The following is a 26685-nucleotide window of genomic DNA, read 5'->3' on the forward strand; positions in this document are numbered from 1 at the left end:
TCCGAGTCTCGTCCGGGTCCAGGCTCCGAGTCCGAGTCTCGTCCGGGTCCAGGCTCCGAGTCCGAGTCATGTCCGGGTCCAGGCTCCGAGTCCGAGTCTCGTCCGGGTCCAGGCTCCGAGTCCGAGTCTCGTCCGGGTCCAGGCTCCGAGTCCGAGTCACGTCCGGGTCCAGGCTCCGAGTCCGAGTCTCGTCCGGGTCCAGGCTCCGAGTCCGAGTCTCGTCCGGGTCCAGGCTCCGAGTCCGAGTCACGTCCGGGTCCAGGCTCCGAGTCCGAGTCTCGTCCGGGTCCAGGCTCCGAGTCTCGTCCGGGTCCAGGCTCCGAGTCCGAGTCACGTCCGGGTCCAGGCTCCGAGTCCGAGTCTCGTCCGGGTCCAGGCTCCGAGTCCGAGTCTCGTCCGGGTCCAGGCTCCGAGTCCGAGTCATGTCGGGGTCCAGGCTCCGAGTCCGAGTCACGTCCGGGTCCAGGCTCCAAGTCCGAGTCTCGTCCGGGTCCAGGCTCCGAGTCCGAGTCACGTCCGGGTCCAGGCTCCAAGTCCGAGTCTCGTCCGGGTCCAGGCTCCGAGTCCGAGTCATGTCCGGGTCCAGGCTCCGAGTCCGAGTCACGTCCGGGTCCAGGCTCCAAGTCCGAGTCTCGTCCGGGTCCAGGCTCCGAGTCCGAGTCACGTCCGGGTCCAGGCTCCAAGTCCGAGTCTCGTCCGGGTCCAGGCTCCGAGTCCGAGTCATGTCCGGGTCCAGGCTCCGAGTCCGAGTCTCGTCCGGGTCCAGGCTCCGAGTCCGAGTCATGTCGGGGTCCAGGCTCCGAGTCCGAGTCACGTCCGGGTCCAGGCTCCGAGTCCGAGTCTCGTCCGGGTCCAGGCTCCGAGTCCGAGTCACGTCCGGGTCCAGGCTCCGAGTCCGAGTCTCGTCCGGGTCCAGGCTCCGAGTCCGAGTCTCGTCCGGGTCCAGGCTCCGAGTCCGAGTCATGTCCGGGTCCAGGCTCCGAGTCCGAGTCTCGTCCGGGTCCAGGCTCCGAGTCCGAGTCACGTCCGGGTCCAGGCTCCGAGTCCGAGTCTCGTCCGGGTCCAGGCTCCGAGTCCGAGTCTCGTCCGGGTTCAGGCTCCGAGTCAGAGTCACGTCCGGGTCCAGGCTCCGAGTCCGAGTCATGTCCGGGTCCAGGCTCCGAGTCCGAGTCTCGTCCGGGTCCAGGCTCCGAGTCCGAGTCTCGTCCGGGTCCAGGCTCCGAGTCCGAGTCACGTCCGGGTCCAGGCTCCGAGTCCGAGTCATGTCCGGGTCCAGGCTCCGAGTCCGAGTCTCGTCCGGGTCCAGGCTCCGAGTCCGAGTCTCGTCCGGGTCCAGGCTCCGAGTCCGAGTCTCGTCCGGGTCCAGGCTCCGAGTCCGAGTCTCGTCCGGGTCCAGGCTCCGAGTCCGAGTCATGTCCGGGTCCAGGCTCCGAGTCCGAGTCATGTCCGGGTCCAGGCTCCGAGTCCGAGTCTCGTCCGGGTCCAGGCTCCGAGTTCGAGTCTCGTCCGGGTCCAGGCTCCGAGTCCGAGTCATGTCCGGGTCCAGGCTCCGAGTCCGAGTCATGTCCGGGTCCAGGCTCCGAGTCCGAGTCTCGTCCGGGTCCAGGCTCCGAGTCCGAGTCTCGTCCGGGTCCAGGCTCCGAGTCCGAGTCATGTCCGGGTCCAGGCTCCGAGTCCGAGTCTCGTCCGGGTCCAGGCTCCGAGTCCGAGTCTCGTCCGGGTCCAGGCTCCGAGTCCGAGTCATGTCCGGGTCCAGGCTCCGAGTCCGAGTCTCGTCCGGGTCCAGGCTCCGAGTCCGAGTCTCGTCCGGGTCCAGGCTCCGAGTCCGAGTCTCGTCCGGGTCCAGGCTCCGAGTCCGAGTCACGTCCGGGTCCAGGCTCCGAGTCCGAGACATGTCGGGGTCCAGGCTCCGAGTCCGAGTCATGTCCGGGTCCAGGCTCCGAGTCCGAGTCATGTCCGGGTCCAGGCTCCGAGTCCGAGTCATGTCGGGGTCCGGGCTCCGAGTCCAAGTCTCGTCCGGGTCCAGGCTCCGAGTCCGAGTCTCGTCCGGGTCCAGGCTCCGAGTCCGAGTCACGTCCGGGTCCAGGCTCCGAGTCCGAGTCATGTCCGGGTCCAGGCTCCGAGTCCGAGTCTCGTCCGGGTCCAGGCTCCGAGTCCGAGTCTCGTCCGGGTCCAGGCTCCGAGTCATGTCGGGGTCCAGGCTCCGAGTCCGGGTCATGTCCGGGTCCAGGCTCCGAGTCCGAGTCTCGTCCGGGTCCAGGCTCCGAGTCCGAGTCTCGTCCGGGTCCAGGCTCCGAGTCCGAGTCTCGTCCGGGTCCAGGCTCCGAGTCTCGTCCGGGTCCAGGCTCCGAGTCTCGTCCGGGTCCAGGCTCCGAGTCATGTCGGGGTCCAGGCTCCGAGTCCGGGTCATGTCCATGACCGTCTCCATGCCTGTGTCCTGCACTTGGGTCTGCCTCCCGCTGCTCATTGCAACACAAGCAGATCACTGCTGAATTCAATGGTGGCCCACTCTGGAAGCACGCTGCAAACTGGTAAATAGGAACATTGGTTTATTAGTATCACATGTACCAAAGTAACAGTGAAAACCTTTGTTTTGCATGCCAGATAATTTCATTATAACTATGCACTGGGGGAAAGCAATAACAGAATCCAGAATAAAGTGACACAGTTACAAAGAAAGTGTAGTACAGGCAGACAGTAGGGTGCAAGACCATGACAATGTAAATTGTTGAGTCAAGAGTTCATTTTATCATAGCAGAGGACCATTCAACACTCTTATAATTGCTGGAGACAGTATATCCTTGAGCTTGGCAGAATGTACTTTCAGGTTTTGTATGTGAAACCTGTTCAGAGTGGGGAATAGAGAATGTCTGAGGTGGGTGGGATCTTTATCTCATCTGCTTTACTGAAGCAACAAGAATGGTAGACAGATAAAAGTTCAATGCATCTCAGAGAACCTATTGAATGGCAGGTCACCTCTTGCTTTCTCCAGAGCCTGAAGGCATGCAAGTTCCATGCTTGTTATCAGATTTAATGCAAGAAAATATTTTTACTGAGTCATTTAGCATGAAACCTGCACCGATGGCCAAGCTGTTCATCCAGCAAACATCTGCACCAACTACCACTTTATTCCTCCTGAATTCTATCGAGCACCTCCCAGATACGACCACCTACAGTATCTACACACTCCACGTAGGTAGAGTGGACAATTGACCTACCAAAATGGGAATGTGGGCGAAAGCTGGAGCACACAGAGGAAACTTGCCTGTTCAGAGAGAGAAGATGCAAATTTCACACAGGCAGCACCAGATGTCAGAATTGGGTCACAAAAGCAGCAAATTTACTAGAGATGACAAAAATCATTACCAGTCCTGCTGATTCTGCAAGGCAACTTGTGGGAAAAGTGGTGTCCAGATTGGAAGCAGACATTGATAGAATACAAGAATTTAATAATCTTATCTAATTGCCCTTGAGAAGGTAGTGGAAATATCTACTATGTCAGACATTGTAATGCTTCGTATGTACTTCTGGAAAGTAGTTTGTGTATTTTGTCTCATTGGCTGTGGAAGATAACAGATTTATTTCTAATTCGGATGGTAAACTGTTTCGGAAATTTTATGTGGGATTCTCAAATTAAACTGATTCAGGCCAATATCTGTTGTAGCATTTTGAAATAATGGGATGGTTTCCATTCATGTCAGAAGTTGGAAGCTAAGAAACCTGATGTGAATCTGGAGTCAGATTTATACCACACATGTTGAAGGCTGCTAGTTTGCCTTCCTAAAAGATATTAAGGGACAAGCTAGGCTCTTGTAGCAATCGTGGAACATTCCTGTCACTATTACTGAAGCTAAATTTTTAAGTTCTTCAGCTGTAGTGGTAAAGTTTGGACTAATTTCTCCAGAACAGTGGTTCATTGGATTATCGGTCCAATAACTAGCAATTCCCCGTCCAAGACTGCAGCTGCTCCATCTCCATCAGAACACAAGTACTGCAGAAAAGTGTGCCTAGCCCCTGCTCTACACACTTTATACCTATGACTGTGTGGCCAAGTACAGATCCAACATCACATACAAGTTTGCTGATGCACCACTATTGTTGTCTGTATCAAAGGGGGGTGAATCTAATACAGGAGGGAGATTGAAAACTGGGCTGAGTGGTGTAATAACAACAACCTCCCTCTCAATGTCAATAAGATCAATGAACTGATTGTAGCCTTCAGGAGAGGGAAACTAGAGGTCCATAAGCCAGTAATCATTGGAGGATCAGAGGTGGAGAGGGTCAGTACTTTTAAATTCCTGGGTGTCACTCTCCCAGAGGACCTGTCCTGGACCCATCATATAAATATAATTGTGAAGAAAGCATAACAACACTTCTACATCCTCAGGAGTTGCAGAGGTTCAGCATCTCATCGAAAACCTTGGCAAATTTCTATAGGTCTGTGATGGAAAGTGTTCTGATTGGATGCATTATGGCCTGGTATGGGAACACCAATGCCTTTGAATGGAAAATCCTACAAAAGGTAGTGGATTCAGCCTGGTATATCATGGGTAAAACCGCTCCCAACTATTGAGTACACCTACATGACGTATCGCCATAGAAAAGCAGCACCCATCATCGAAGATCCTCACCACCCAGGCCATGCTCTTTTCTTGCTGCTGCCATGAGATAGAAGATATGGTTGCCTCAGGACTCACGCCAACAGGCTCAAGAACAGTTACTCCCCTCAACCATCGGGCTCTTGCATAAAAGGGGGAAAGCTACAGTCATTTAAGGACTCTGTTATATTGTTATTTCATGCTTGTTAATTATTGCTATTTATTTATATCTGCATTTGCACAGTTTGTTTACAGTTAACAGTTCCTGATGTTTACAGTTTACCGTTACTGTTTGTTAATTATGCCCACAGAGGTAGAATCTCTGGGTTGTATGTGGTGATATGCATGTAATGCATGTAACCGATAACAAATTTTACTTTGAACTTTGACCTAGTCAATGAAAAGCAATGAGACTATTGTAGCATTGTAAATGAGAATAGATTGAAGTATAGAGAAACAATTTCTACAGGCGCTGAGGAGTTAATCTAAGTATTGGATTCAGGTTTATCAAGAATGAAGTTGGGAAACTTGTGTAAGTAGAGCCTTGTAGCAGTTTGGAACTCTATTTCATTAGTGATAATTTATGCTGAGTTAATTTTTTAATTTAAATTTGATTCTGTTATGTCTTTGTTAACCAAGTGAGGGCCAAAGATGAGAAAACTGCAGATCAGTCACTGAATTGACAAACTGGCTAGGCACTTCAATTGTCATAAATTTCAGGTACGTTCTGCACTAGGTTATATTGAGCAGTGCAGGTGTTTGACACTTTACAATCCACTGCAAGTTTTCCAATGAGATCCAGTTTTTCCTCAATATCGCAGATACATGTAAATCATTCATTACTTTGTTTGACAATCTACTGCTTTCCTTCTTGGATTTTAAGGACTTACTCCTACTAGGTTATCCCAATTCCTGTTCTTAATGTTAATCAAATTCGGGTTAAAGGAAAAGGTGAAATGTTCAAATCAATAACAGCTGAAAATGCAATAATTCTGGCATTAATACCATCCCAAGATAAGGCTTTACCAAGCAGTCATAGGGTCCAAATCTTAGCAAAATGCGACCAGGCAAGCATTTTGTTTTAACATACCAAGATAAAGATTAGAGAGAACTACTGCCATTTTTGGCTCGGAGGTGATCTAGCAACTGATGGCAATGGCTCATGGCAGTGATAAAACACAAGCAGGCACTGAGCTCAAGGGCATAGAGCAATCACAGTGACTGTCAGACGGTGATTTACTGCTCTCGGAGCAGCTGACATTCTATAAACAACATAAACACAACATGTTCCTTCATTATTTACTTCATACCTTCTAAACAGGCAATAAAAGAACCTTTATGTTATAGCCTGGGGAAAGAGAAAAAGAATCTGCAGCAACCTAAATAAAGGAACTGAGTTAAAGTAGATTGTCAAACAAAGTAATGAATGATTTACGCATATCTGCGATATTGAGGGAAAACTGCATCACATTGGAAAACTTGCAGTGTCAAACACCTGCAAACACAGTACCTGAAATTTATGACATTTGAAGTGCCTAGCCAGTGGCAATTGCATAATTTAGCAGGTGAACACTGTTTTTTCAGGGTTATGGCTTTAAAAGTCAATGTCATGAGTGAAGTTATCCAGTGCTGACCGAAGCCACGACTACAACTCTTGAAGGGAAGATGCTTGTGCCTCCAACCATGAATGGGAGTCATTTTGTAGTTGAGGGTTCATTGGAGCAGGCCATGACACTACAGGGCTGAGTAGACAGTACTATTCTTAGATGCATCGAAAGATTTGGAAACAAGATAGGGCCTCCATACCCGGACATGACAATCCCTCCTGTCCATTGGCTGAAGCTGGCTTTTGGCACAGGCTGGCACCTCCCAGTCTCCACCCTGCTAACAAGAGTCACCTACCATTCGATTCCAACACGTCACCCACAGCCAATTTAAACCCAGCTCTCATCCACAGCCCTTGTTTACCCATTCAACCAGTGAGCCTCAACCAGTTGCTCCTAACCTTCAGTTACTTTGTCACTTGTGGTGTTTAGTATCCATTCTCTCTTGTTTTGTGGCACCTCAAGGCCTGTTAATTTTGCAGCATATTATTAAAGTGGGACTGGCTGGTGGTGTAGTGGCATCAGCACTGGACTTCAAGGCAGATGGTACTGAGTTCAAACCCAGCCAGGTCCTAACCTGGGCAGCAGCAGTATCTGCGCGGAAGAAAGGCCTGGCAAACTACTTCCATATCTTCTCATGAAAACTCTTTAGACCCTATGGTCGATGAGGTCACGAAGAGTCAGACTCCACTTAACGACTGAACAAGAATTATTAAAGTTATCATTTATCGCTGACTCATCACTGCTGCTCTGCTATTGTGTCAAGCCTCCTCAATATTTCCTGACATTAGTATCATCTACATAGGATTAATGTGTTCTCAGTCATGAAGGACCCTGAGATTGAACCTCACAATATGTTTATCTGACAATGAACGTTGCACAACTCATTTATTTGTACTATAACAGGTTAACACTGGAGATTTTGTTTTAAAATATAATCATTTTTAAATAGGTTAACATTGGAGAGTTTATGTTAAAAATAATAAGTATTAAACAGGTTAAGAAACACTAGTAGACATTGCAGCTTCTTTATGGGATCGAGTGACAGTGGCGGATCAGGTTAGGTACCCTTCATCGGGACTGGAGAAGGGTCTCGGACTGAAACATCCACTGTTTACTTTTTTCCATGGATGCTGCCTGGCCTGCTGAGTTCCTCCAGCATTTTGTGTGTGTTGCTTGGATTTCCAGCACCTGCAGATTTTCTCTTGTTTGTGATTGAACTAACAAGGAGGGTGTGAGTGTGTGTCTCCCTACCCTGCGGAATGGTGAAGTGGTGGACTGTGATGGCAATGGTGATGATGATGACCTGCTCTGCGAGACCCTACACCATGTTCTTGCAGATGGCATATCAATATGCAAATCACACTAATGCTTCACTTTACTGGACATGTCTGAAGACCAACTCGTGTTGTAGAAGTGTTACCACTAATTCCAATCCCTTTGATGAAATGAGAAGGACTGTTGGAGGACCTTGTCTGGCCTCTCTTGCTTTGACATTCTGTTTTGGGGGAAACAGCCAACCTCGCCTCATAGTATGACAATAGCCTTAAAGAACTTGAACTTTAGAAACCACCTTTAAGGGCTGGTACTTCCCTGCACTCTGGGTTATGTTGTACCATGCATGCATCTTCTTAGTGGCCTGGATACGCAACTTGCCCACGATGGTCAGTGTAGTAAGATGTGTATAACTGAAATGGAAAGGTTTTGGATGATGGCCTTCCCATTATATAGTCTGGCCAGGCTGTCCCAGGAACTGATATGCAAAGCCTCTGTGACAGAGACACTGGCCATGGTATGCAAGTGGATGGAGGATTAATTAACCCAAGTATCAGCCAAAATGGTGGCCATTCGGACAGTTGTTTTGCACAATTAAATGGCCTTAGATTACCTGCTTGAAGAAAGAGCTGGCACCTGTTCTGTTACTGGCCGAGAATGCTGCACCTACATATATCCCTGGTGAGTCAGAGAGCATTACTCACCTGGCTAACCACATCCAATGATCACTGAATCAGATTAGGACAGTGGGGGTCCAGTTCCATAGTTACTATCCTATGGAAGCTGGTGGCCTTTTGGGACAGTAGGATGTTGGTGGACTACCATGCTATACTGGGGAGTGACTATTGGCCTTATAGTACTGAATATTGTCAGTTTATGTCTAAAATATAGCATGGGGGAATCCAAAGGATTATGGGCCGGTGTTGTATCTTTCAAGGGGAGATATGCAGTGTGAAAGTTTAACTCTGGCTGCTGACTGAAAGCCACTGCCACCATGTTAGCTATCAATTGGCTCATTCGAAGAATACTACAGCCCTGCCATTGCTTCTTTAGGCGCCATAGTAACAGTACCGGCTTCTGGCATCCAAGTACCGCTATCATATAAATATAGTGTGCCTGGGTCTCTTCTCTCTCTTGTTTCACGAACTCATGTTGGACTGGGTGCCATGAAGTCTTTTGAGGGGAGATGTTTCTCTGTGAACCACATGGGCTTCCTCAGATGCTCTGGTTTCCTCCCACAGTCTAAATACATACCAGTTAGTTGGTTTATTGGTCACTTTAAATTATCCCATGATTAGGTGTGTTGCTCAGCAGTGTGGCTTATTGGGCTAGGAGGGCCTGTTCCGTGCTGTATCTCTAAATAAAATAAAATAAATGAAATAATTTGGAAATTGAAGTATGGAATGAGGGATTGAAATATTGTATATTAGGCATATTTAATGAACTGTTGTGCACTCCAAAACAGGTGAGTTCCCCTGAGCAACTCGAAGTGGAAAGGGTACCCCTTCAATATTTTCCTGTCAATCTATATGGACATACGCAACACACACAAAGTGCTGGTGGAACACAGCAGGCCAGGCAGCATCTATAGGGAGAAGCACTTGCCTGGCCTGCTGTGTTCCACCAGCATTTTGTGTGTGTTGCTTGAATTTCCAGCATCTGCAGATTTTCTCGTATGTGGACATAATTTCATTTTAGTCTATTCTTGCAGAAGATGTTTAGATAATTGAGAACAATGGTTATCTTTTAATACAGAGCAGTGGGAATTAAATTGCTGGCAGACATTATCAAACAGTACATTTTAACCAACTTTTAACAATTGATTAACATTTGTAGATATTTGCCAGCGTATCAAAACGACCCAGGAGTATAGAGTACAGTAGTGTCCAGGTGAAACCTAAAAGCAGTTTAATTCAAAATTTCATTATTTTCTTTTGCTCCTCCTCATCATTTTAAATGTTTTATCCTTGGTTGAAGTAGCAAGGAGTGTAGCCATTTCTTACTTGAGAAGTCTTCTTGTTACGCATCTCATCAGCATTGGCACATTTGGCAAAGGTCTGAAACCAGTAGCTACTTCCAGTAAGGAGAATGATACTGAGCTAATCACAGACCACTGCCAAGTAAAATACAAGATAACTTAATTCTTCATCCAATTGAAATCCAAAGGTAAAAGTGCTTCAACCAGTAATTCTCATTGCTCCCAAAGGAAAAGCTCTTCCAAGAAACTTGAGTGTTTTAATATTTTCATCTCTATTATCAGAACATACATGTTCAATGAAAGGAAAGAAAATGGTGTCATAAAATTACAATATGATTTACATTTTCAGATTTCAGTCACTATATGGATTAGGAGTTCATTAACTGAGGGGTCCGTGGACCTCAGGTTGGGAACCCCGGTAAGGATTCTTGCCTGATAGAGCACACAGCTCAGTGTAGCATTGCTGTCTGTCCAAGTTAGATTTTCATATATCCTGTTCAGTTCTCTAATCCTTGGATAGTTCTCTAATCCTGTGATGGTGGAATGAGAAATGGTTTCCTTTTTCCATTAGGAATGACACAGTTCATCTTCATTTCATATGGGAAAATAAACAAGAGAAGTTACAGAAAATATTTCCTTGAGTGTTGCCTGGTTTGAAGAGCTTGAGTTAGAGGGGGAGATAGGATAAGCCCAGTTTGTATTTCCTGGAGTAAAGAAGGCTGAGAGGTACAGGATAGAAAAATGCAGAAAGGCAGAGATAAAGGAGATTACCAGTGTCTATTTCCCATGGCAGGTATATCTAAAACCAGAGAGGATAATTTTAAGGAGAGAGAGAGAAGAAGATAAATGTGGACCTGAGCAGCAAATTTTTCACACTATAGGCTAATTGGTATGTGGAATGAGCCACCAGAAGAGGTACTGAAGGCAGGAAAGTAACAATTTTTCATAAGCATGTGGACAGGTGTTTGAATAAGCAAGTCATAGGGGATAGGACAATTAATGCAGGCAAGTGTGATTTGAATAGGTGTGGTGAACTGTAGGGCCTAGTTCAATATTGTACAATTCTGACTGTATGATGAAATTCCTCAAGCTTTGTCATGTCCAATCCCAGAACCTCTGTATATCTGGCTGATCTATCCATTTGTCCATGTTTAGAAAAATGTTCTGATGAAAATCTTTTACTTTGGAAGCATGAATTTTAGTTAAGTTTTGCAAAAAAAATCATTAATAATTATTAGCCACATCTCTGTAGACTGAACCATTAATCTGTTATGAGAGTAGGTTGTAGTTAACTGCATCTTTCATCTGAAATGCATTAGCTGTATCAAATACTACTACAGAACAAATTGGATACATGTTGCCTCCCAGGGGAGCAATCCCATTGGTCACATTTCCTTCTCCTTATCTCCCCATAGCTCTGTAATTTATTCTTCGTAACACATTTTCACAACTTCCCTTTAATTTTTTGCCAATAACTTTACTGAAGGATAATTTAAAGCAGCTACTTTTGAGTTAGGTTACCTTTGAAATGCGGGAAGAAGCTGGACAATAATATTGTCATAGCAAGAGCATACAAACAATACATGGACAACATCCAAGATCAGGCACTTTGCCACCTGATGAATTAAGTCCAAGCTAAAATCACTTCATCAACTGCAGTTGCACTAAACTGTATTCAGATTCCTATCTTGCCTTGTTAAAAGTGAATTTCTCATAACATTTTGTCAATTTATGCTAGAATGTGTTGGATTGTGTTGTTTTTAATTCATGATTCTTTCAAAGGTCAGGAAAAAGGCATAAAACTTATTGCTTCACACTTGTTTTATTAAGCACAAAGAGAATTGGAAATATAGAGCTGCAAAACTCTAGTAGCTGAGAACAGAGAACAGAAAAACAGAAGACTAAAGTTGACGGGCTGTGTGTTCTGCACTTCTTATACCCCAGAGATAAGAAATGTTCCATTCAAATTCATAGATACGAGTTAACCAATCAGATTACCCCATTTCAAATCTAGCAACACAAGAAAAGCATTCAGAACTTTCCAGAATGCTAATAAGAACTGTAACCACTAGGGGACCCACTGGACAATTGCATGTACATACTGTGACCACCAGGAAACATACTGAACATTTACATGCATGGTATATAAGTAGTATAAGTTATAAGCCTGTATTAATTGTTAAGCTACAAAGAAAGTAACAAAGAAAGTCCAATCCAACAACAGATTGGTGTGCAGCTTTAAATTCCTGAACTAATATTAGGTTGATAGTGTGGCAGAACTGTGAAGACAACAGTTATCATTTTCCCTTGTGGCATTCATCCTTTTAATGACTGGTGGATAGTCAATCCTCTGCAAGTGGAAAAAGGACAGTGTTTGTATGATATCATACATTACCTGCAAAGATCCAATATTGAACATTAAACCCAAAATATTCTTGTGCACATTTTCCTCATTTTTGTCCCAACATAATTATCAGATAACCCTTTTTGAAATTCTTTTAAATTAAATATAATAGAATCTCAGAAAAGAAGGCAAATGCTGTTTATGACAAACAGCTGAGAAGTTTATTATAATCAGATTTTATTTTGTAATACCATTTTTTCTACAATAGGTTAATGATTATGAAAGTCAAACATTATGTCAATGTAATTGGAAATACATGTTGAGTTTTTCAGATCAGGACCTGGCTTTAAAAATCTTCAAGGACTAATCCATAACATGCCATTCTAATGTAGTCATGCTTAAATAGTTCATCTCAAATTCAATTTCAAGTTAAGGTAGGTTTGAAGACACTTACTGTGCAGTTTTGTCATTTTAACTTCTCAGAAGCATGAACATATCAAAGTCCAAAGTTCAAAGTACATTTATGATCAAAGTATGTACACCATATACAACTCTGAGACTTACTTTCTTGAAAGCAGCAACAAAACAAAGAAACACCAAAGAACCCCTTTAAAAACCCCATACAACAAAGACTGCCAAACACCCAGTGTGCGAAAGAAAACAGCATGTCATGCAAGCAATAAAAAACGGAACAAATAATATGCAGAACGTTACCGCAGAATCCATGAAAGTGAGACCACAGCCATGGAGCCAGTTTAGCGGTGAGTCAAGTGAAACTGGTCCAGGATCCCAATGGCTATCAGCCATGTCCACAGAGCCAGTTCAGCACTGTGGTAAGTGCCAATGGCTGCAGGCCACTACTGCAGAGTTAGTTCAGCACTGAAGCACCTGAATCAAATCATAAGACCACAAGACATAGGAGCAGAATTAGTCTGCCCTACCATTTTATTATGGCTAATTGATTATCCCTCTTAACCCCATTCTCCTGCCTTCTCCCTTTAACCTTTCATGCACTAATTAAGAACCTATAAACCTCTGTCTCAACTACATCCAATGACCTGGCCTCCGCAGTCACCTATGGCAATGAATTCCACAAATTCACTCTTTGGCTCAAGAAATTCATCCTCATCTCAGTTCTAAATGGATGTCCCTCTTTTCTGAGGCTATGCCCTTTGCCCTAGACTCACCCACTATAAGAAACATCCTTTCCACATGCACTCTCTCTGGGCCTTTAAACATTCAATTGGTTTCAATGAGATCCCCCTCATTCTTCTAAATTCTAGGGCCATCAATGCTCCTCATATGATAAGCCTTTCCTTCCCAGAATCAATATCAGTGCACACTTTATTAGATAAGGAGCTCAAAACTGCTCACAACACTCCAAGGCAGGCCTCACCAGTGCCTTATGAAGAATCAGTATTACATCCTTAAAGGTGCAAATAGCAGAAAAGGTAAACAAAGACACATGGAGCATGAACTACAGAATCCCCGACAGCGAGTCCTCAGCTGTTGTGCCTGTTCAGCTCTGAGGTAAGTGAAGCCAATCCAGGAACACAATGGCTGCAAGGCAATCACTGCTCCTGAAGCAGCTTGAGCCCAGATCTCCTGCACCTCTCACCCAGTAGTAGTAGCGAGAAGAGAGGGAGACCAGTCAAATGCAGGCATATGGTGATTCATTTTCCACTCTCATCCTTGACAATTTTAATCTTGCTCAGTGCTTTAATCAGCGTGCAGTAATGGAGCCAACCACATGTTTACGTTCCACCATCAGGCGTCACTGCTGACCTGGCTGTACCTGCATTCACAGGAGTCTACACTGGAAAAGCACCAGACCTTTAAGGCGGCTCAAGAGTACATCCTTTAAAGGGAAATTAAAGTTGTTATATTTTGTAACTCCAAAATTTAATATATTGTTAGATTAAGTACTCTTTGTTCACTTAAATAATTTATTACAGATTATATGTAAAAGTACACAAATGGCGTATGTCATCACACCACCACATCATATGTGTGCACCTTGCTAAAAGTAAAAACAAAACTAAGACTCGTTTTTCTGGGCTCCTGTCTTTTTCAATTAGTTTTATGCTTTGCAGTTACACAAGGTAAGAGTGGTGCTGAGGCTGCGATTTCTGCTGCATCTTCCAATTGTTGGGAGTTGTTATGTAGACCTGAGACAGTCTGGGGTCTTGTCTGAATTCCCTTTGGATCATCTCTGCCATAATCTGGACATTTTGGATTTGTATTAGGGGGAATATATCAAGAGACGTGCCTTTTTTGTAATTTTTTTAGGTATTTCCTTTTCTGAGGGTAAACGGGACAATCCATCAGTATTTCCATGATTAGCCGTCCTCTTGAATCGATCTTGTAATTGCATCCTCCAAGAAACAGAGCCCACCTCCTCAGTCGTGCTGCTGCTGTTAGTGGAACACCCCTCTGTGGCTTCAAACTGGACACCAGTGGTTGATTATCCGTAATGAAGGTAAACTTTTCCCATACAAGCAGTTGTTCAAATGTTTTACACTCCAAGTCAGATTCAAGGACTCTCTGTCAAACTGTGCATAATTTTTCTCTGCTTTTGTAAGGGAATCTGATGCAAAGGCAATGGGGCATTCACTTCTGTCACTCATAACATGTGACATAACCACACCTATATCATAAGGTGGGTGTCACAGGCAAGCTTCCCTGGATGATGTAGATCACGTGAATGCAGTGTCTGACATAATCATTTCCTTTGTCTTCTCAAAAGCCACCTCAGACTGCTTTGTCTATTGCTATTTCGTCCTGATCTGTAGTAATGAATGGAGTATAGTAGCCAGGTTTGCCAGGAACCTATTAAAGTAGCTGACTAATCCTAAAAAGGATCACAACTATGACAAGTCCTTTGGCCTTGGGACATCCACCACTGCTTAAAATTTCTCAGCAAACTTGTGCAATTCTTGTGCATCAATGGTGTGAAAACAGTAGGTGATGATTGGTTTAAGAAAATCACACTTGTTGAATCTTGCTATAAGTTTATAATTTTCTAATCTTCTCAACACTGTCTTGAAATTTTGGAGACTTTCTTGTCATCCTTAACGGTAACAATGCTCTCTTCCAGGAAACAATTATTCTTCTTCCATCTCCATCTGTAGGTAGGCGACTTTGCTGAAGTATTTCCCTCCAGAAAGGTTTGCAAATATATCGTCTGTCCTGGGCAGAAGGTATTGATCTATTTTCAGTACTGGGTTGATGGTAACCTTAAAACTGCAACAGATCCTGACAGGCCTGTTCTTCTTGGCTGCTGGGACCACTGGCATTGCCCATGGGCTCCACTCAATTTTGGAAAGAATTCATTCAGCATCCCGGCAATGTAGCTCATTGGCTACTCTATCACGGATGGTATAATGACCTGGATGGGCTTTGCAAAACTTGGGTGTGACATTTTCATATATCACTATTTTACCCTTGATATGCTTAAGTTTTCGAATGCAATCCTAGAACACTGCTGTGGCATTATCCAGTACCTTTCTTAATTCGCTTTCAGTTGACTCTATTGTAGGGGATGTGCATGCAATCTCCAATCATTGTTGTTATGTCAGCCAATAATGACCCCACAATGCTGGCTCTCCTGTTTTTGCCACACTCAAGCCAATGTGGCTTGTTAGCTGTTGCAATTCAGTGTTACAAATGTCATTCCCTCACGTGTTATTTTTTCTTCAGTATATGTTGTTAATTGGATATCTGCAGGCTTCAGTTTAGAATGTTTGAAATGTCATTCAAACTTGACTTGTTTAATGACTGAAACAGCCAAGCCAGTGTCCAGTTCCGTGTTAATTGATTTGCCATTCACTTCTGCTGTAAGACATATTGCTTGTCTCCAGTTAGTTTTCACATTGTAAATCTTAAGGCTATCAGTCCAGTGTCACTCTCATCATGATCAGATTTTTCATCAACAACATGCAGATTAGAGTTCTTTTTGAAACTACAAATTGACCTTTTATCGTTATCTGTTCCCTGTGCAGCCCATTTAACTTTGTCTGCCCAACATGCTCTTTGTATGTGTCCTATTTTGTTGCATTTTCTGCAAATTTCACCTTTTAATCTGCATTGGTCTCTAGAACGTGAGCCCCTACCAGAACAGTAGCACAATTTCTTCAGCCAGACCGGTTTCAGTTTAGACATTGCAATTTTGTTCACACTTGCTTTCTTACTTGACTGCAACTCGATTGCATCTCTGCCTGTGGTTTCCATTGATACACTGATTTCAACAGCACTTCATTTGTGCTTCACTTTGGAGCCATTTTTGAATGCTCTTTTGTAAGATTCCACAAAACTAAACTACCTCTCTGTGCATCATTATGCCCGTCACTGAACTGACAATGCTCAGACAATCTCTTCAGTTCAGCCACAAACACTGAAATACATTCCTCTTCTTGTTGATTCCACTTATGATCCCTGAAGAGTTCTGCAATCAACAATGATTTGGTTCTAAATGTCCTTGCATTATTTTCACGATATCAGCAAAACTCATTTTGGCTCATTTGGTTGGAGCAGTCAAACATTACAGCAAACTGTGTGCTCTTCCATCTAATGCACTCAGCAAAACTGGCACTCACTTTTCATTGGCTATTTCATTTGCTTCAAACCGCTGTTCAATTCACTCAGAAAACATTAGCCAGTTATCTTCTGGGCAATTGAACATATCTATATTTCCGATGTAGTGAGCCATTTCTTCTGTTTTTAAACTTATGATTATTATCACCTGGTACACAACCCATGAATTATGAAGCCATGAGTTAATTCATTTTCTGCCTTTTATAAAACTCAAACATCTCGTTGACCTCAAGACATAGGTAGACATCTCAGGTTTCTCTTAAAACTACCTCACTGCATGCCACCGCTGTTACATTTTATAACTCCAAAGCATAACACTATTTAAAAAGACAAGGCTGGAGCCCAAGAGAATGTGTCTTAGTTTCATTCGTATTTTCAGCGAGGTGCACACATGATAATGTATAGCATTTCATGTACTGTTACATATACTATAATGAATTATTATATCTAACAAAGAATGCTTAATCAAACAATATATCTTAGAATATTACTCAAATATAACTGAAATATTAAATGTACAACAGCAGACTGCAGACTGAAGTGATTGCTATTTAGAATACAGACAGAAATATATTTAGAAGATTTTTTAAAACTCTGGTAGTTTTGTGAACTATCCGCAACATGTCACCATTGATTGCATGGGGCCATCTTGGTAGATTTCTGGTGTCAACATTTCCAGCAACAATACAGAACTGAATGAATCATTTGTATAAAATATATACCATCGGCTCCATCTTGGGTATTAGCCTACAAAGTACATAGGACATCTTCAAGGAGCAGTGTCTCAGGAAGGCAGTGTCCATTATTAAGGACCCCCAGCACCCAGGGCTTGCCCTTTTCTCATTGTTACCATCAGGTAGGAGATGCAGAAGCCTAAAGGCACGCATTCAGTGATTCAGGAACAGCTTCTTCCCCTCTGCCAACCAATTTCTCAATGGACATTGAACCTATGAACACTACCTCACTTTTTAAATATACAATATTTCTGTTTTTGCATGACTTTTAATCTATTCAGTATACATATACTGTAATTGATTGATAGATAGATTCACTTTTTCTTCTATATTATGTATTGCATTGAACTGCTGCTGCTAAGTTAACAAATTTCACGACACATGCCGGTGATAATAAACCTGATGCTGATTCTAATCTTGATTAGGAAGAAGAAAAGCAACAGGCTAGAAATTACTATAGTATTCATGTATGCTTGCTGTATATATTTTTTAACCAAGGACACACAAACAAGGCTATGAGCCTGCAAGATATAACCAGAGAAAAAGGGGAAATAGTAATGTAATGCTTAATTGGGAGTAAAAGAAACAAGCACAATTACCAGGGGAAGGTGGAACTTGGTAAAGTTAGAGCTTAAACAATAGAGTTTCAGATAACTTCAGATTTGCAGAGAGCTTGATGTATGTGCACACTGAACAAAGTAACTGTAAACACTGCCCAAATGGCAACTGTTCAATTTCCCAGTGGTCCATAATATTAGAGTCATTTCAAAGGAGTTTTATCAGACTAATCCCTGGGATGAGAAGGTTGTTTCATCAACATAGGCTAAATAGGCTGTTCATGTATTCCTTAGAGTTTAGAAGAATAAGGAGTGACCTGATTCCAACACATGAGATCCTATAAGGGCTTGACAGGATAGCTGTTTTCACTAGCAGGCGAGTCATAAACAAGGGCTCATAGCTATAAAATGAGATGCTATTCATTAAAAACTGAGGTGCATAGAAATTCTTCTCTCAGAAGGTAGTAAATCTTTGGATTTCATTGGACATATTGGAGGAAGAAACAGATAAACACCGTGGATTCTGGATAATCGGGCTGTTGGTTATTCGGGGCAGTGGCTTTGTTTGGGCCAACTCTTAAGGAACAAAAACTAATTAAGAAAATAGTTGGGATTCTCTTTGTTTATATGGGACACTGTACAGGCAGTCCCCGAGTTACGAACGTCCGACTTACAGACAACTCGTACTTACGAACTAAGGAAGGAGAATGCTGTCCACCATTTTAAGTAGGATCGCGACACTGTCCGCCATTTTAAGTCATTGCCGTTGTCACTATGTTGAGTGTTTAACTTTGTATTTGGCTTAAATTTTTCTTAGTAAGATTCACCCTGACCCCGCCCCCGTTCCGGTCGGCTGGTGGCGCAGTCAGATCAGTACCGGGCTAGAGAATGGAAGTTCCCCAGTTCAATTTAGTGACAGACCGCCCCCGTGCCGTGTTGATGTTGATTTTGCAACTCGACCTCGTAAAAAAAAACACTGCCACCTCCAGTTCAAATTCCCACACAGAATATTGTGGAGGATCAAATACCCAAACCCAGCACAGCCCCCACTTGTCCCATTTAGCCTGTCACAGTGTGGTGCAGTTTAGCACCCAGGGAATTCAGTGCGGTGGTCCTTAGGACCCAGCGGACCTTGGGAGACAACCGCAGTGTTTCTGTTCCATTGACAGGAAGTGATCGCGATTGAAAATAAAGTGGAAATAATAAAGCGTTTGGAAAGAGGTGAAATGCCATCGGTCATTGGAAAAGTATTAGGCTATAGTCAGTCAACGATCGGAAAAATTTTAAAGGATAACGGATGAAGTGAGAATAATGGAGCATGTGAAATGCCCTGCCCCGATGAAAACTACAATTATTACTAAGCAACGCAGTGGTTTAATTATTGGAATACATACGTTTCTTAAGTGTTTTATATGCATAGAAATGTAAAATAAATACTATATACTAAGACAAACATTTGACTAACTGACGCTAAATAATACTGGATGTACTTGTTCCAACGTACAAATCTGACTTAAAGACGGATCAGGAATGGAACTCGTACATAACCCGGGGACTGCCTGTACTGCTTAGTTGAGGCAGGCAACGGTTGCTGAACATTTTCTATCTAGTGTTAGTTGTGTGCATGTCATGTGCATGTAGCAACAGTCCTATATTTCTAAGTCAGGATGATATGTGACTCACAGTGAAAGCTGCAAATGGTGGTGTTCGCAGATAGGGAGATCTTCAAAAATTAAATTTTGAGAGTACAAAGCTTGTATGTGCCTATCAGAATAAAAGACAAGGGTAACAACTTTAGGGAACCTTTGTTTTTGAAAGATATTGGGGTCCTTGTTAAGAAATAAAAGGAAGTGCACAGCAGGTTCATGTAGGCTTGGCAGTGGATGTTGTCCACATGGTCTTCAGCAGGGCATTTAAGAAGGTCCCACATGGGAGTTTGGTCAAGATGTTCATTTGCTTGGCTTTCAAGATGAGGTAATAAATTGGATTAGACATTGGCTTTGTGGGAGAAGTCAGAGAGTGGTGGGATATGGTTGCCTCTGACTGGAGGCCTGTGACTAGTGGAGTGCCTCAGGGATCAGTGCTGTGTCTGTTGTTGGTTATCATCTATATCAATGATATGGATGATAATGAGGTTAATTGGATTACCAAATTTGCACAAGACACCAAGACTGGAGGATGAAGTGGACAGCAAGGAAGATTATCAAAGATTTCAATGGGATCTGGACCTGCTGGAAAAATGGTCTGAAAATGGTAGATGTAATTTAATGCAAACAAGTGTAAGGTGTTGAACTTTGAGAGGATCAACCAAGGTAGGCCTTACACTGTGAGCAGTAGGGCACTGATGAATGTGGTAGATCAAGGGATCTGGGAATACAGGTGCATACTTCATTGAAGGTGGCGTCATAAGTAGATAGGATTATAAAGAAAAGTTTTGGCACATTGTTCTTCATAAATCAAGGTACTGAGTACAGGAGTTGGGATGTTATGTTGAAATTTTATAAAACATTAATGAGGCTTAATTTGAAATATTGTTGCAGTTTTGGTCACTGACCTAAAGAAAAAATGAAAACAAGATTGAAAGAGTGAAGAAAAAATTTACAAGGATGTTGGTGGAACTTGACAACCTGAGAAAGGTTGAATAGGTTAGAACTTTATGCAGAAGAACTTAGAAGATTGAAGGGATTATGAATTAAGAAGGGTATAGTTAGGGTAAATACAAGCAGGATTTTTCCACTGAGGTTGTGTGAGATGCAACTAGGGCTCATGGGTTAAGGGTAAAAGGTGAAATGTTTAAGGGGAACAAGAGTGTAACTTCTTCACTCAGAGAATGGTGAGAGTGTGGAGTGAGCTGCTGGCACAAGTGGTGGATGTATTTTCAATTTCAACATTCAAGAGTATTTTGGATAGGTACATAGATGGGAGGGGTATGAAGGACTATGGTCTGGATGCAGGTCAATGGGACTAGGCAGTTTAAATGTTTCAGCATGGACTAGATGGGCCAAAGGGCCTGTTTCTGTGCTGTACTCTCTTATGACTCTAAGATTCTAATTTACTTGTATATGATGTTACTCTAAAACTTTCCTAGCCATGATTCTGTCAAAATGCATTTTTAATCGTACCTGCCTCTGCCATTTCCTCTAATAGCGCATTTCATTTGCCTCTCAAGTCTCCTTTTTCAATCTGAAACTTTCTGTTCTCATTTTAAACCTATTTCCTGAAAGTTTAGATTCCCACACGTTAGAAATCAAGATTGTCAACATTCAACTTGATTATGTCTCTCATGATTTTATACAACTCGATAAGGGCATCCCTTAGTCTCCTATACAGCAGGAACAAATCCCTCAATGTCTCCAGTTTTCACATAACTCAAGCCCTCCAGTCCCAGTAGCATCCTTTTAGATAGATAGATAGATGGTTACTTCATGGATCCCAAAGGAAATTAGAGTGTTACAGTAGCAATATAAGTGCACAGATATACAAATATTAGAAGAGAAGTAAGAAAGAATAAAAAATAAGTTCCTCAAACTGTCCAACAGGAGGGGTTATCACTTCCCCGGTTATAGGTTGACTCATTTATAGAGCCTAATGGCAAAGGGTAAGAATGACTTCATATAGGGCAGTTGTCTTAGTCTATTTCTCTGTTCAGCTAAGGTGGCATGCAGAGGGTGAGAAACGTTGCCTGGACAAACCTTTCTTGCATATTTTCCAGCATTTTCCTGCTTTCAGCTGAAACCCATGCCCTTTAGTTTTAGACTACGCTGCCCGGGGAAAATGACTGCAACCATCCAGCTTACCTGCACTCCTCATGATCATATCAAGTCATCCCTCAGCTTCATTTGCTCAGGTAAAAGAGTGCCAATCTATCCAAATCTCTCCATACAAATCAAACCTTTCAATTCTGCAACAACCTTGTGAATCTTTTCTGTAGCCTCTCCAGCTTAATCACAGCCTTCTTATAATATACCAATCATTATTTTACACAAGAGCCAAGTGCAACCAATATATCCTGTAAAGATATAATGTAATGTCCCAAGTCTTGGACGCAATGACCCGTCTGATAAATATAAACGTGCAATACATCTGCAAGGCAACTATGAACTTGTACTCTCAGATTGTTCTGTGCTACACTCACAGTTTCCTGCCATTACTGTGTAAGTCTTGCCCTGGTTTAATTCCTTTCCCAAAATGCATCACTGCACGTCTGAATTAAATTCCATCTGCCATTCTTTTCGCACCTTCCAAGTTGAGTTGGATCCTGTTATAACCTTAGGCCACCTTCTTCTCTCTCCAGCAGAACAATTTGATGTCATCCACAATCTTACTTATCATGCCATCTACATTCTTATCCAAAGTTTGACTTAGGGAGTGAACATCTTGTAGGAGGTGGTCACTGCCTAACACTTCAGTGACGTAAGTGCGCTTTTATATTTATCTTATCCTTTCATTCTTGAAAGTTGTCTAGGTCTTGCTGCAGTCAGGCTTGAACTGTCATCTTCTGAGGAGCTGAAACTGGAATTCAGCACTGTATGTCCAACAGTGAATATCCTAAATTAAAACATAGAACAAAGAATAGTACAGCACAGTACAGGCCCTTCGGCCCACAATATTGTGCCGACCCTTCAACCCTGCCTCCCATATATCCCCCCCAACTTAAATTCCTCCATATACCTGTCTAGTAGTCTCTTAAATTTCACTAGTGTATCTGCCTCCACCACAGACTCAGGCAGTGCATTCCACACACCAACCACTCTCTGAGTAAAAAACCTTCCTCTAATATCCCCCTTGAACTTCCCACCCCTTATCTTAAAACCATGTCCTCTTGTATTGAGCAGTGATGCCCTGGGAAAGAGGTGCTGGCTGTCCACTCTATCTATTCCTCTTAATATCTTGTACACCTCTATCATGTCTCCTCTCATTCTCCTTCTCTCCAAAGAGTAAAGCCCTAGCTCCCTTAATCTCTGATCATAATCCATATTCTCTAAACCAGTCAGCATCCTGGTAAATCTCCTCTACACCCTTTCCAATGCTTCCACATCCTTCCTATAGTGAGGCAACCAGAACTGGACGCAGTACTCCAAGTGTGGCCTAACCAGAGTTTTATAGAACTGCATCATTACCTCACGACTCCTAAACACTGTCCCTCGACTTATGAAAGCTAACACTCCATAAGCTTTCTTAACTACCCTATCTACCTGTGAGGCAACTTTCAGGGATCTGTGGACATGTACCTCCAGATCCCTCTGCTCCCCCACACTACCAAGTATCCTGTCATTTACTTTGTACTCTGCCTTGGAGTTTGACCTTACAAAGTGTACCACCTCACACTTCTCTGGGTTGAACTCCATCTTCCACTTCTTAGCCCACTTCTGCAACCTATCAATGTCTCTCTGCAATCTTCGACAATCCTCTACACGATCCACAACACCACTAAACTTTGTGTCATCTGCAATCTCTTCCCTCGCCTCATGGAGCAGCCTGGGGAATATTTTGTCAGGTCCCAGGGACTTATCCGTCCTAATGTATTTTAACAACTCCAACACCTCCTCTTCCTTAATATCAACGTGCTCCAGAACTTCAACCTCACTCATATTGTCCTTACAGTCAACGAGTTCCCTCTCATTGGTGAATACCAAAGAGAAGTATTCATTGAGGCCCTCGCTCACTTCCACAGCCTCCAGGCACATCTTCCCACATTTATCTCTAATCAGTCCTACCTTCACTCCTGTCATCTTTTTATTCTTCACATAATTGAAGAATGCCTTGGGGTTTTCTTTTACCCTACTCGCCAAGGCCTTCTCATGCCCCCTTCTTGCTCTCCTCACCCCTTCTTAAGCTCCTTTCTTGCTACCCTATATTCCCTTCTGACTGCACACAGTCCACACACCTGAAATATCTGATACCTATCATACCTGATTTATATCTATGAACCACTTAAGCTCCTTGATAATGCCTGCACTTCTCCCCTATTGATGAAATTTTGTTTGTTTGAGGCATGATCCCAACCATTGGAACAATTTTTTCTTGATTTTAGTAACATTTCTTGAAGAACATTCAAGAACACTTTTTTTTGGTAATTTATTTTTTTATTGAAGTTCATCAAACAAACATTTCCATAAGATGTATTTCAGACATTGTACGAACACTTTCAAATGCTGCCTTGAGGTCAATGGAAATCTCAATGAACTTTCCTCTGAAATGCAGGTTTTCTGATCCATGTCTGGACTCACACCATGATGAATTCTGCTGCGCTTGATCATTGTGCTGGGATAAGTCATTGTAAATCTTAAGGAGTAAGTTGAAAGCTGGTAGGCCAAGCATAGGATAGAGACAACAAACTTCTAACACTGCTTTTCAGTATCAGCTAAAGAGGAGGGGATGAATCTTCTCAGCCTAGGGGATAATGACACTATCGAAATCAACTATGATATAGCAAGGAAAGGTATTGTCAATGCACTTAGTGCTAGAAATAAGGTCCTAATTCAACACCATTAATAGTTTAAGGTCATCAGAAGTGTGTTCAAAGAGAGCAAATTTCTCTGACAGTGGCCACTCTAGGTCACTCACATACTGCTACCATATTTAGTAAGATGGCGCTGATAAGTGGCAACTCTCGGCATGCAGCTCCAATAGGAATCATCAAATCTTCTTGTTCATGTCTACTACAGCTGAAATTCAGAGTAATAATCTTGGGTACTTCAGTAAGCAACAACAGTTTAAGATGTTTTAAACAATCTATTGATCTTCAAAATCAAGGGATGCTAGACAGCAGATTCAGATCATGAGTGTGGTTTCCCTTTTAGTAAATGGAAGCAGGGAAGATGCACTGGTCTACACATACGTCTGAAGTACAATGGCCTTATACCACCAATCCTGACCATCCTGCTGGTGAATGTGCAGCACCTGGCAAATAAAATTGAAGACCTTAAGGCAAGATTACAGTACCAAAGGGACAACAGGGGCTGCTGTGTACTTTGCTTCACAGAAACATGACTCACGGCAGACATCTTGGACACAACACTGCAGCCCAATGGCTTCAATATTCTCCACAAAGACAGGACAGCTCAGTATTTTAAATGTAGAGTGAGGTATTATGTTTCGTGGTTAACTATCATGGTGCAGAGATGTGGCAGTTCCATCTCAGTTCTGCTCACCCGATCTGGAAAAATTTAGTGATCACGTGCCATCCATATCCTCTGCTGAGTGAGTTTTGCGCCATAACGCCAGTACTGGTGTACATGACACTTCAGACCAATGTCAGACAGGCACTGGAGGAGCTGAGCACCATGATCACTAGTCATGAAACAGAGCACCCTAATGCCTTCCCATCACTGCAGGGGATTTCAACCAGGCCAGCTTGAAGAAGTCTCTGAACAACTAGCACCAGTATACCAGTCGTGGAACCAGAGGAGCCAACACGCTTGAACACTGTTACACCACCATGAAGAACGCTCAGTGTGCCATCCTCGGCCACACTTTGGAAAATCTGATCACCTCACTATACTTCTACTCCCAGCACATAGGCATTGTGTCTAATGTCCACACAAGCACACACGACTGGCAATGGTCTCCTGCCTGAATTAAGTGCCATAGTGCCCCTGAGAATCTCAGCTATTTTCTTGGTTTAGGAGTGTCCCAAATAAGCAGCTGTCCTGATTAACTGACGGCCTAATTAACCAGAATCCACTGTATATTTGTTGCTTAATGTAATTTATCATTTTATTACAATGTATTGCAATGTCCTGCTGCTACAAAACTAAAAATTTCACCACATATGCTAATGATATTAAACCTGATTCTGAACTCCATCACAGGTCTGACTAGAATTCTATTCAGAACACATAAGAGCTGTTGCAATTGCTTTCTGTTAGTTATATGTTTACAGCACAAAGCTATCCTGGTCTAAAACTAAAAAATCCAATCAAGAATGATATTGACATCCCTCCCCTTGATGAGCATATAATTCAGTCCAATGAAGTTATTTACAGGTGTTCCAGAAAAATTCTTTCAGTAAACCTACTCATTGTGGTTAATTATAAACAGTCATTGTTGTGGCTAAGTGCAGTGACATTTTACAGAATGGCTAGTAGAAGAATATCATACATTTCACAGACTATGACTAAATTATTATGCACTTTGAGGAGATTTGATAACAAATTGATGCCTCAGGGATATAACTAACTTGAAAACTACTTTTGATATTATAAACAGTCAGTTTGTAGAACTATCTTAGCCTGCAGATGGTATTACTGTGTGTAGCTCAGTCCCAAGCAGCTGTTAGTTTGTATCACATGCAAAAATCATGTGGCATTTTTAATTAGAAGTTAATAGTCTGAATACTCTAGTCATTGAAATTTACTGCTGCAGTAATTGCCATCTCTGGTCAATGCTTTTTTTTTATGGAACTATTATCACTTCAAAGCAATTCATCAATGTTGATGATATTAACATTATCTCCAGTCATTACCTCCACACATTCCCATTGCGGTGATATTTTCGAAGTGATCTGCTCTTTTGATGGAAGAGGTGCTTGGTAATTTTTCCTCCCTATACTTTTCACTATTTAATGTGTACATTGAAGAGTGAATGCATTTCCTTACCAGGGCTCACAATCACGCGAATGGTTCAGTTCTGATGCTTTTATCTATGTTTGGCTGTCTAATGAAATGTTTGATATTCGGCCCATGATTGAACATCAGTGAGATGCTGGTGCTCAGGCGGCATTTCCTTTCATGGTGCCAGGTTAATTTGTGCCAAAGAAACTGATAACAACTATTAAGCCATTTGCCAGATAGATGTAATTACAAAGTCAGCTGCTGCCATCATTGTATTTTTCTAACATTTGACCTCTCTAGTTAAGCAAGCACTGTTTTAACTTAGTTAATTAAATCCAACAGGACTTATCTATGTACTTACCTTCTCAACAGTAAAGAAGTGTCCTTTCTTCTGATAACATTGAGTTGTTGCTAAACATATGGAAACATTTTTTGTAGTAATTTATA

Source organism: Hemitrygon akajei, chromosome 4 (genome assembly GCF_048418815.1).
Source record: "Hemitrygon akajei chromosome 4, sHemAka1.3, whole genome shotgun sequence".
NCBI classification, from domain to species: domain Eukaryota; kingdom Metazoa; phylum Chordata; class Chondrichthyes; order Myliobatiformes; family Dasyatidae; genus Hemitrygon; species Hemitrygon akajei.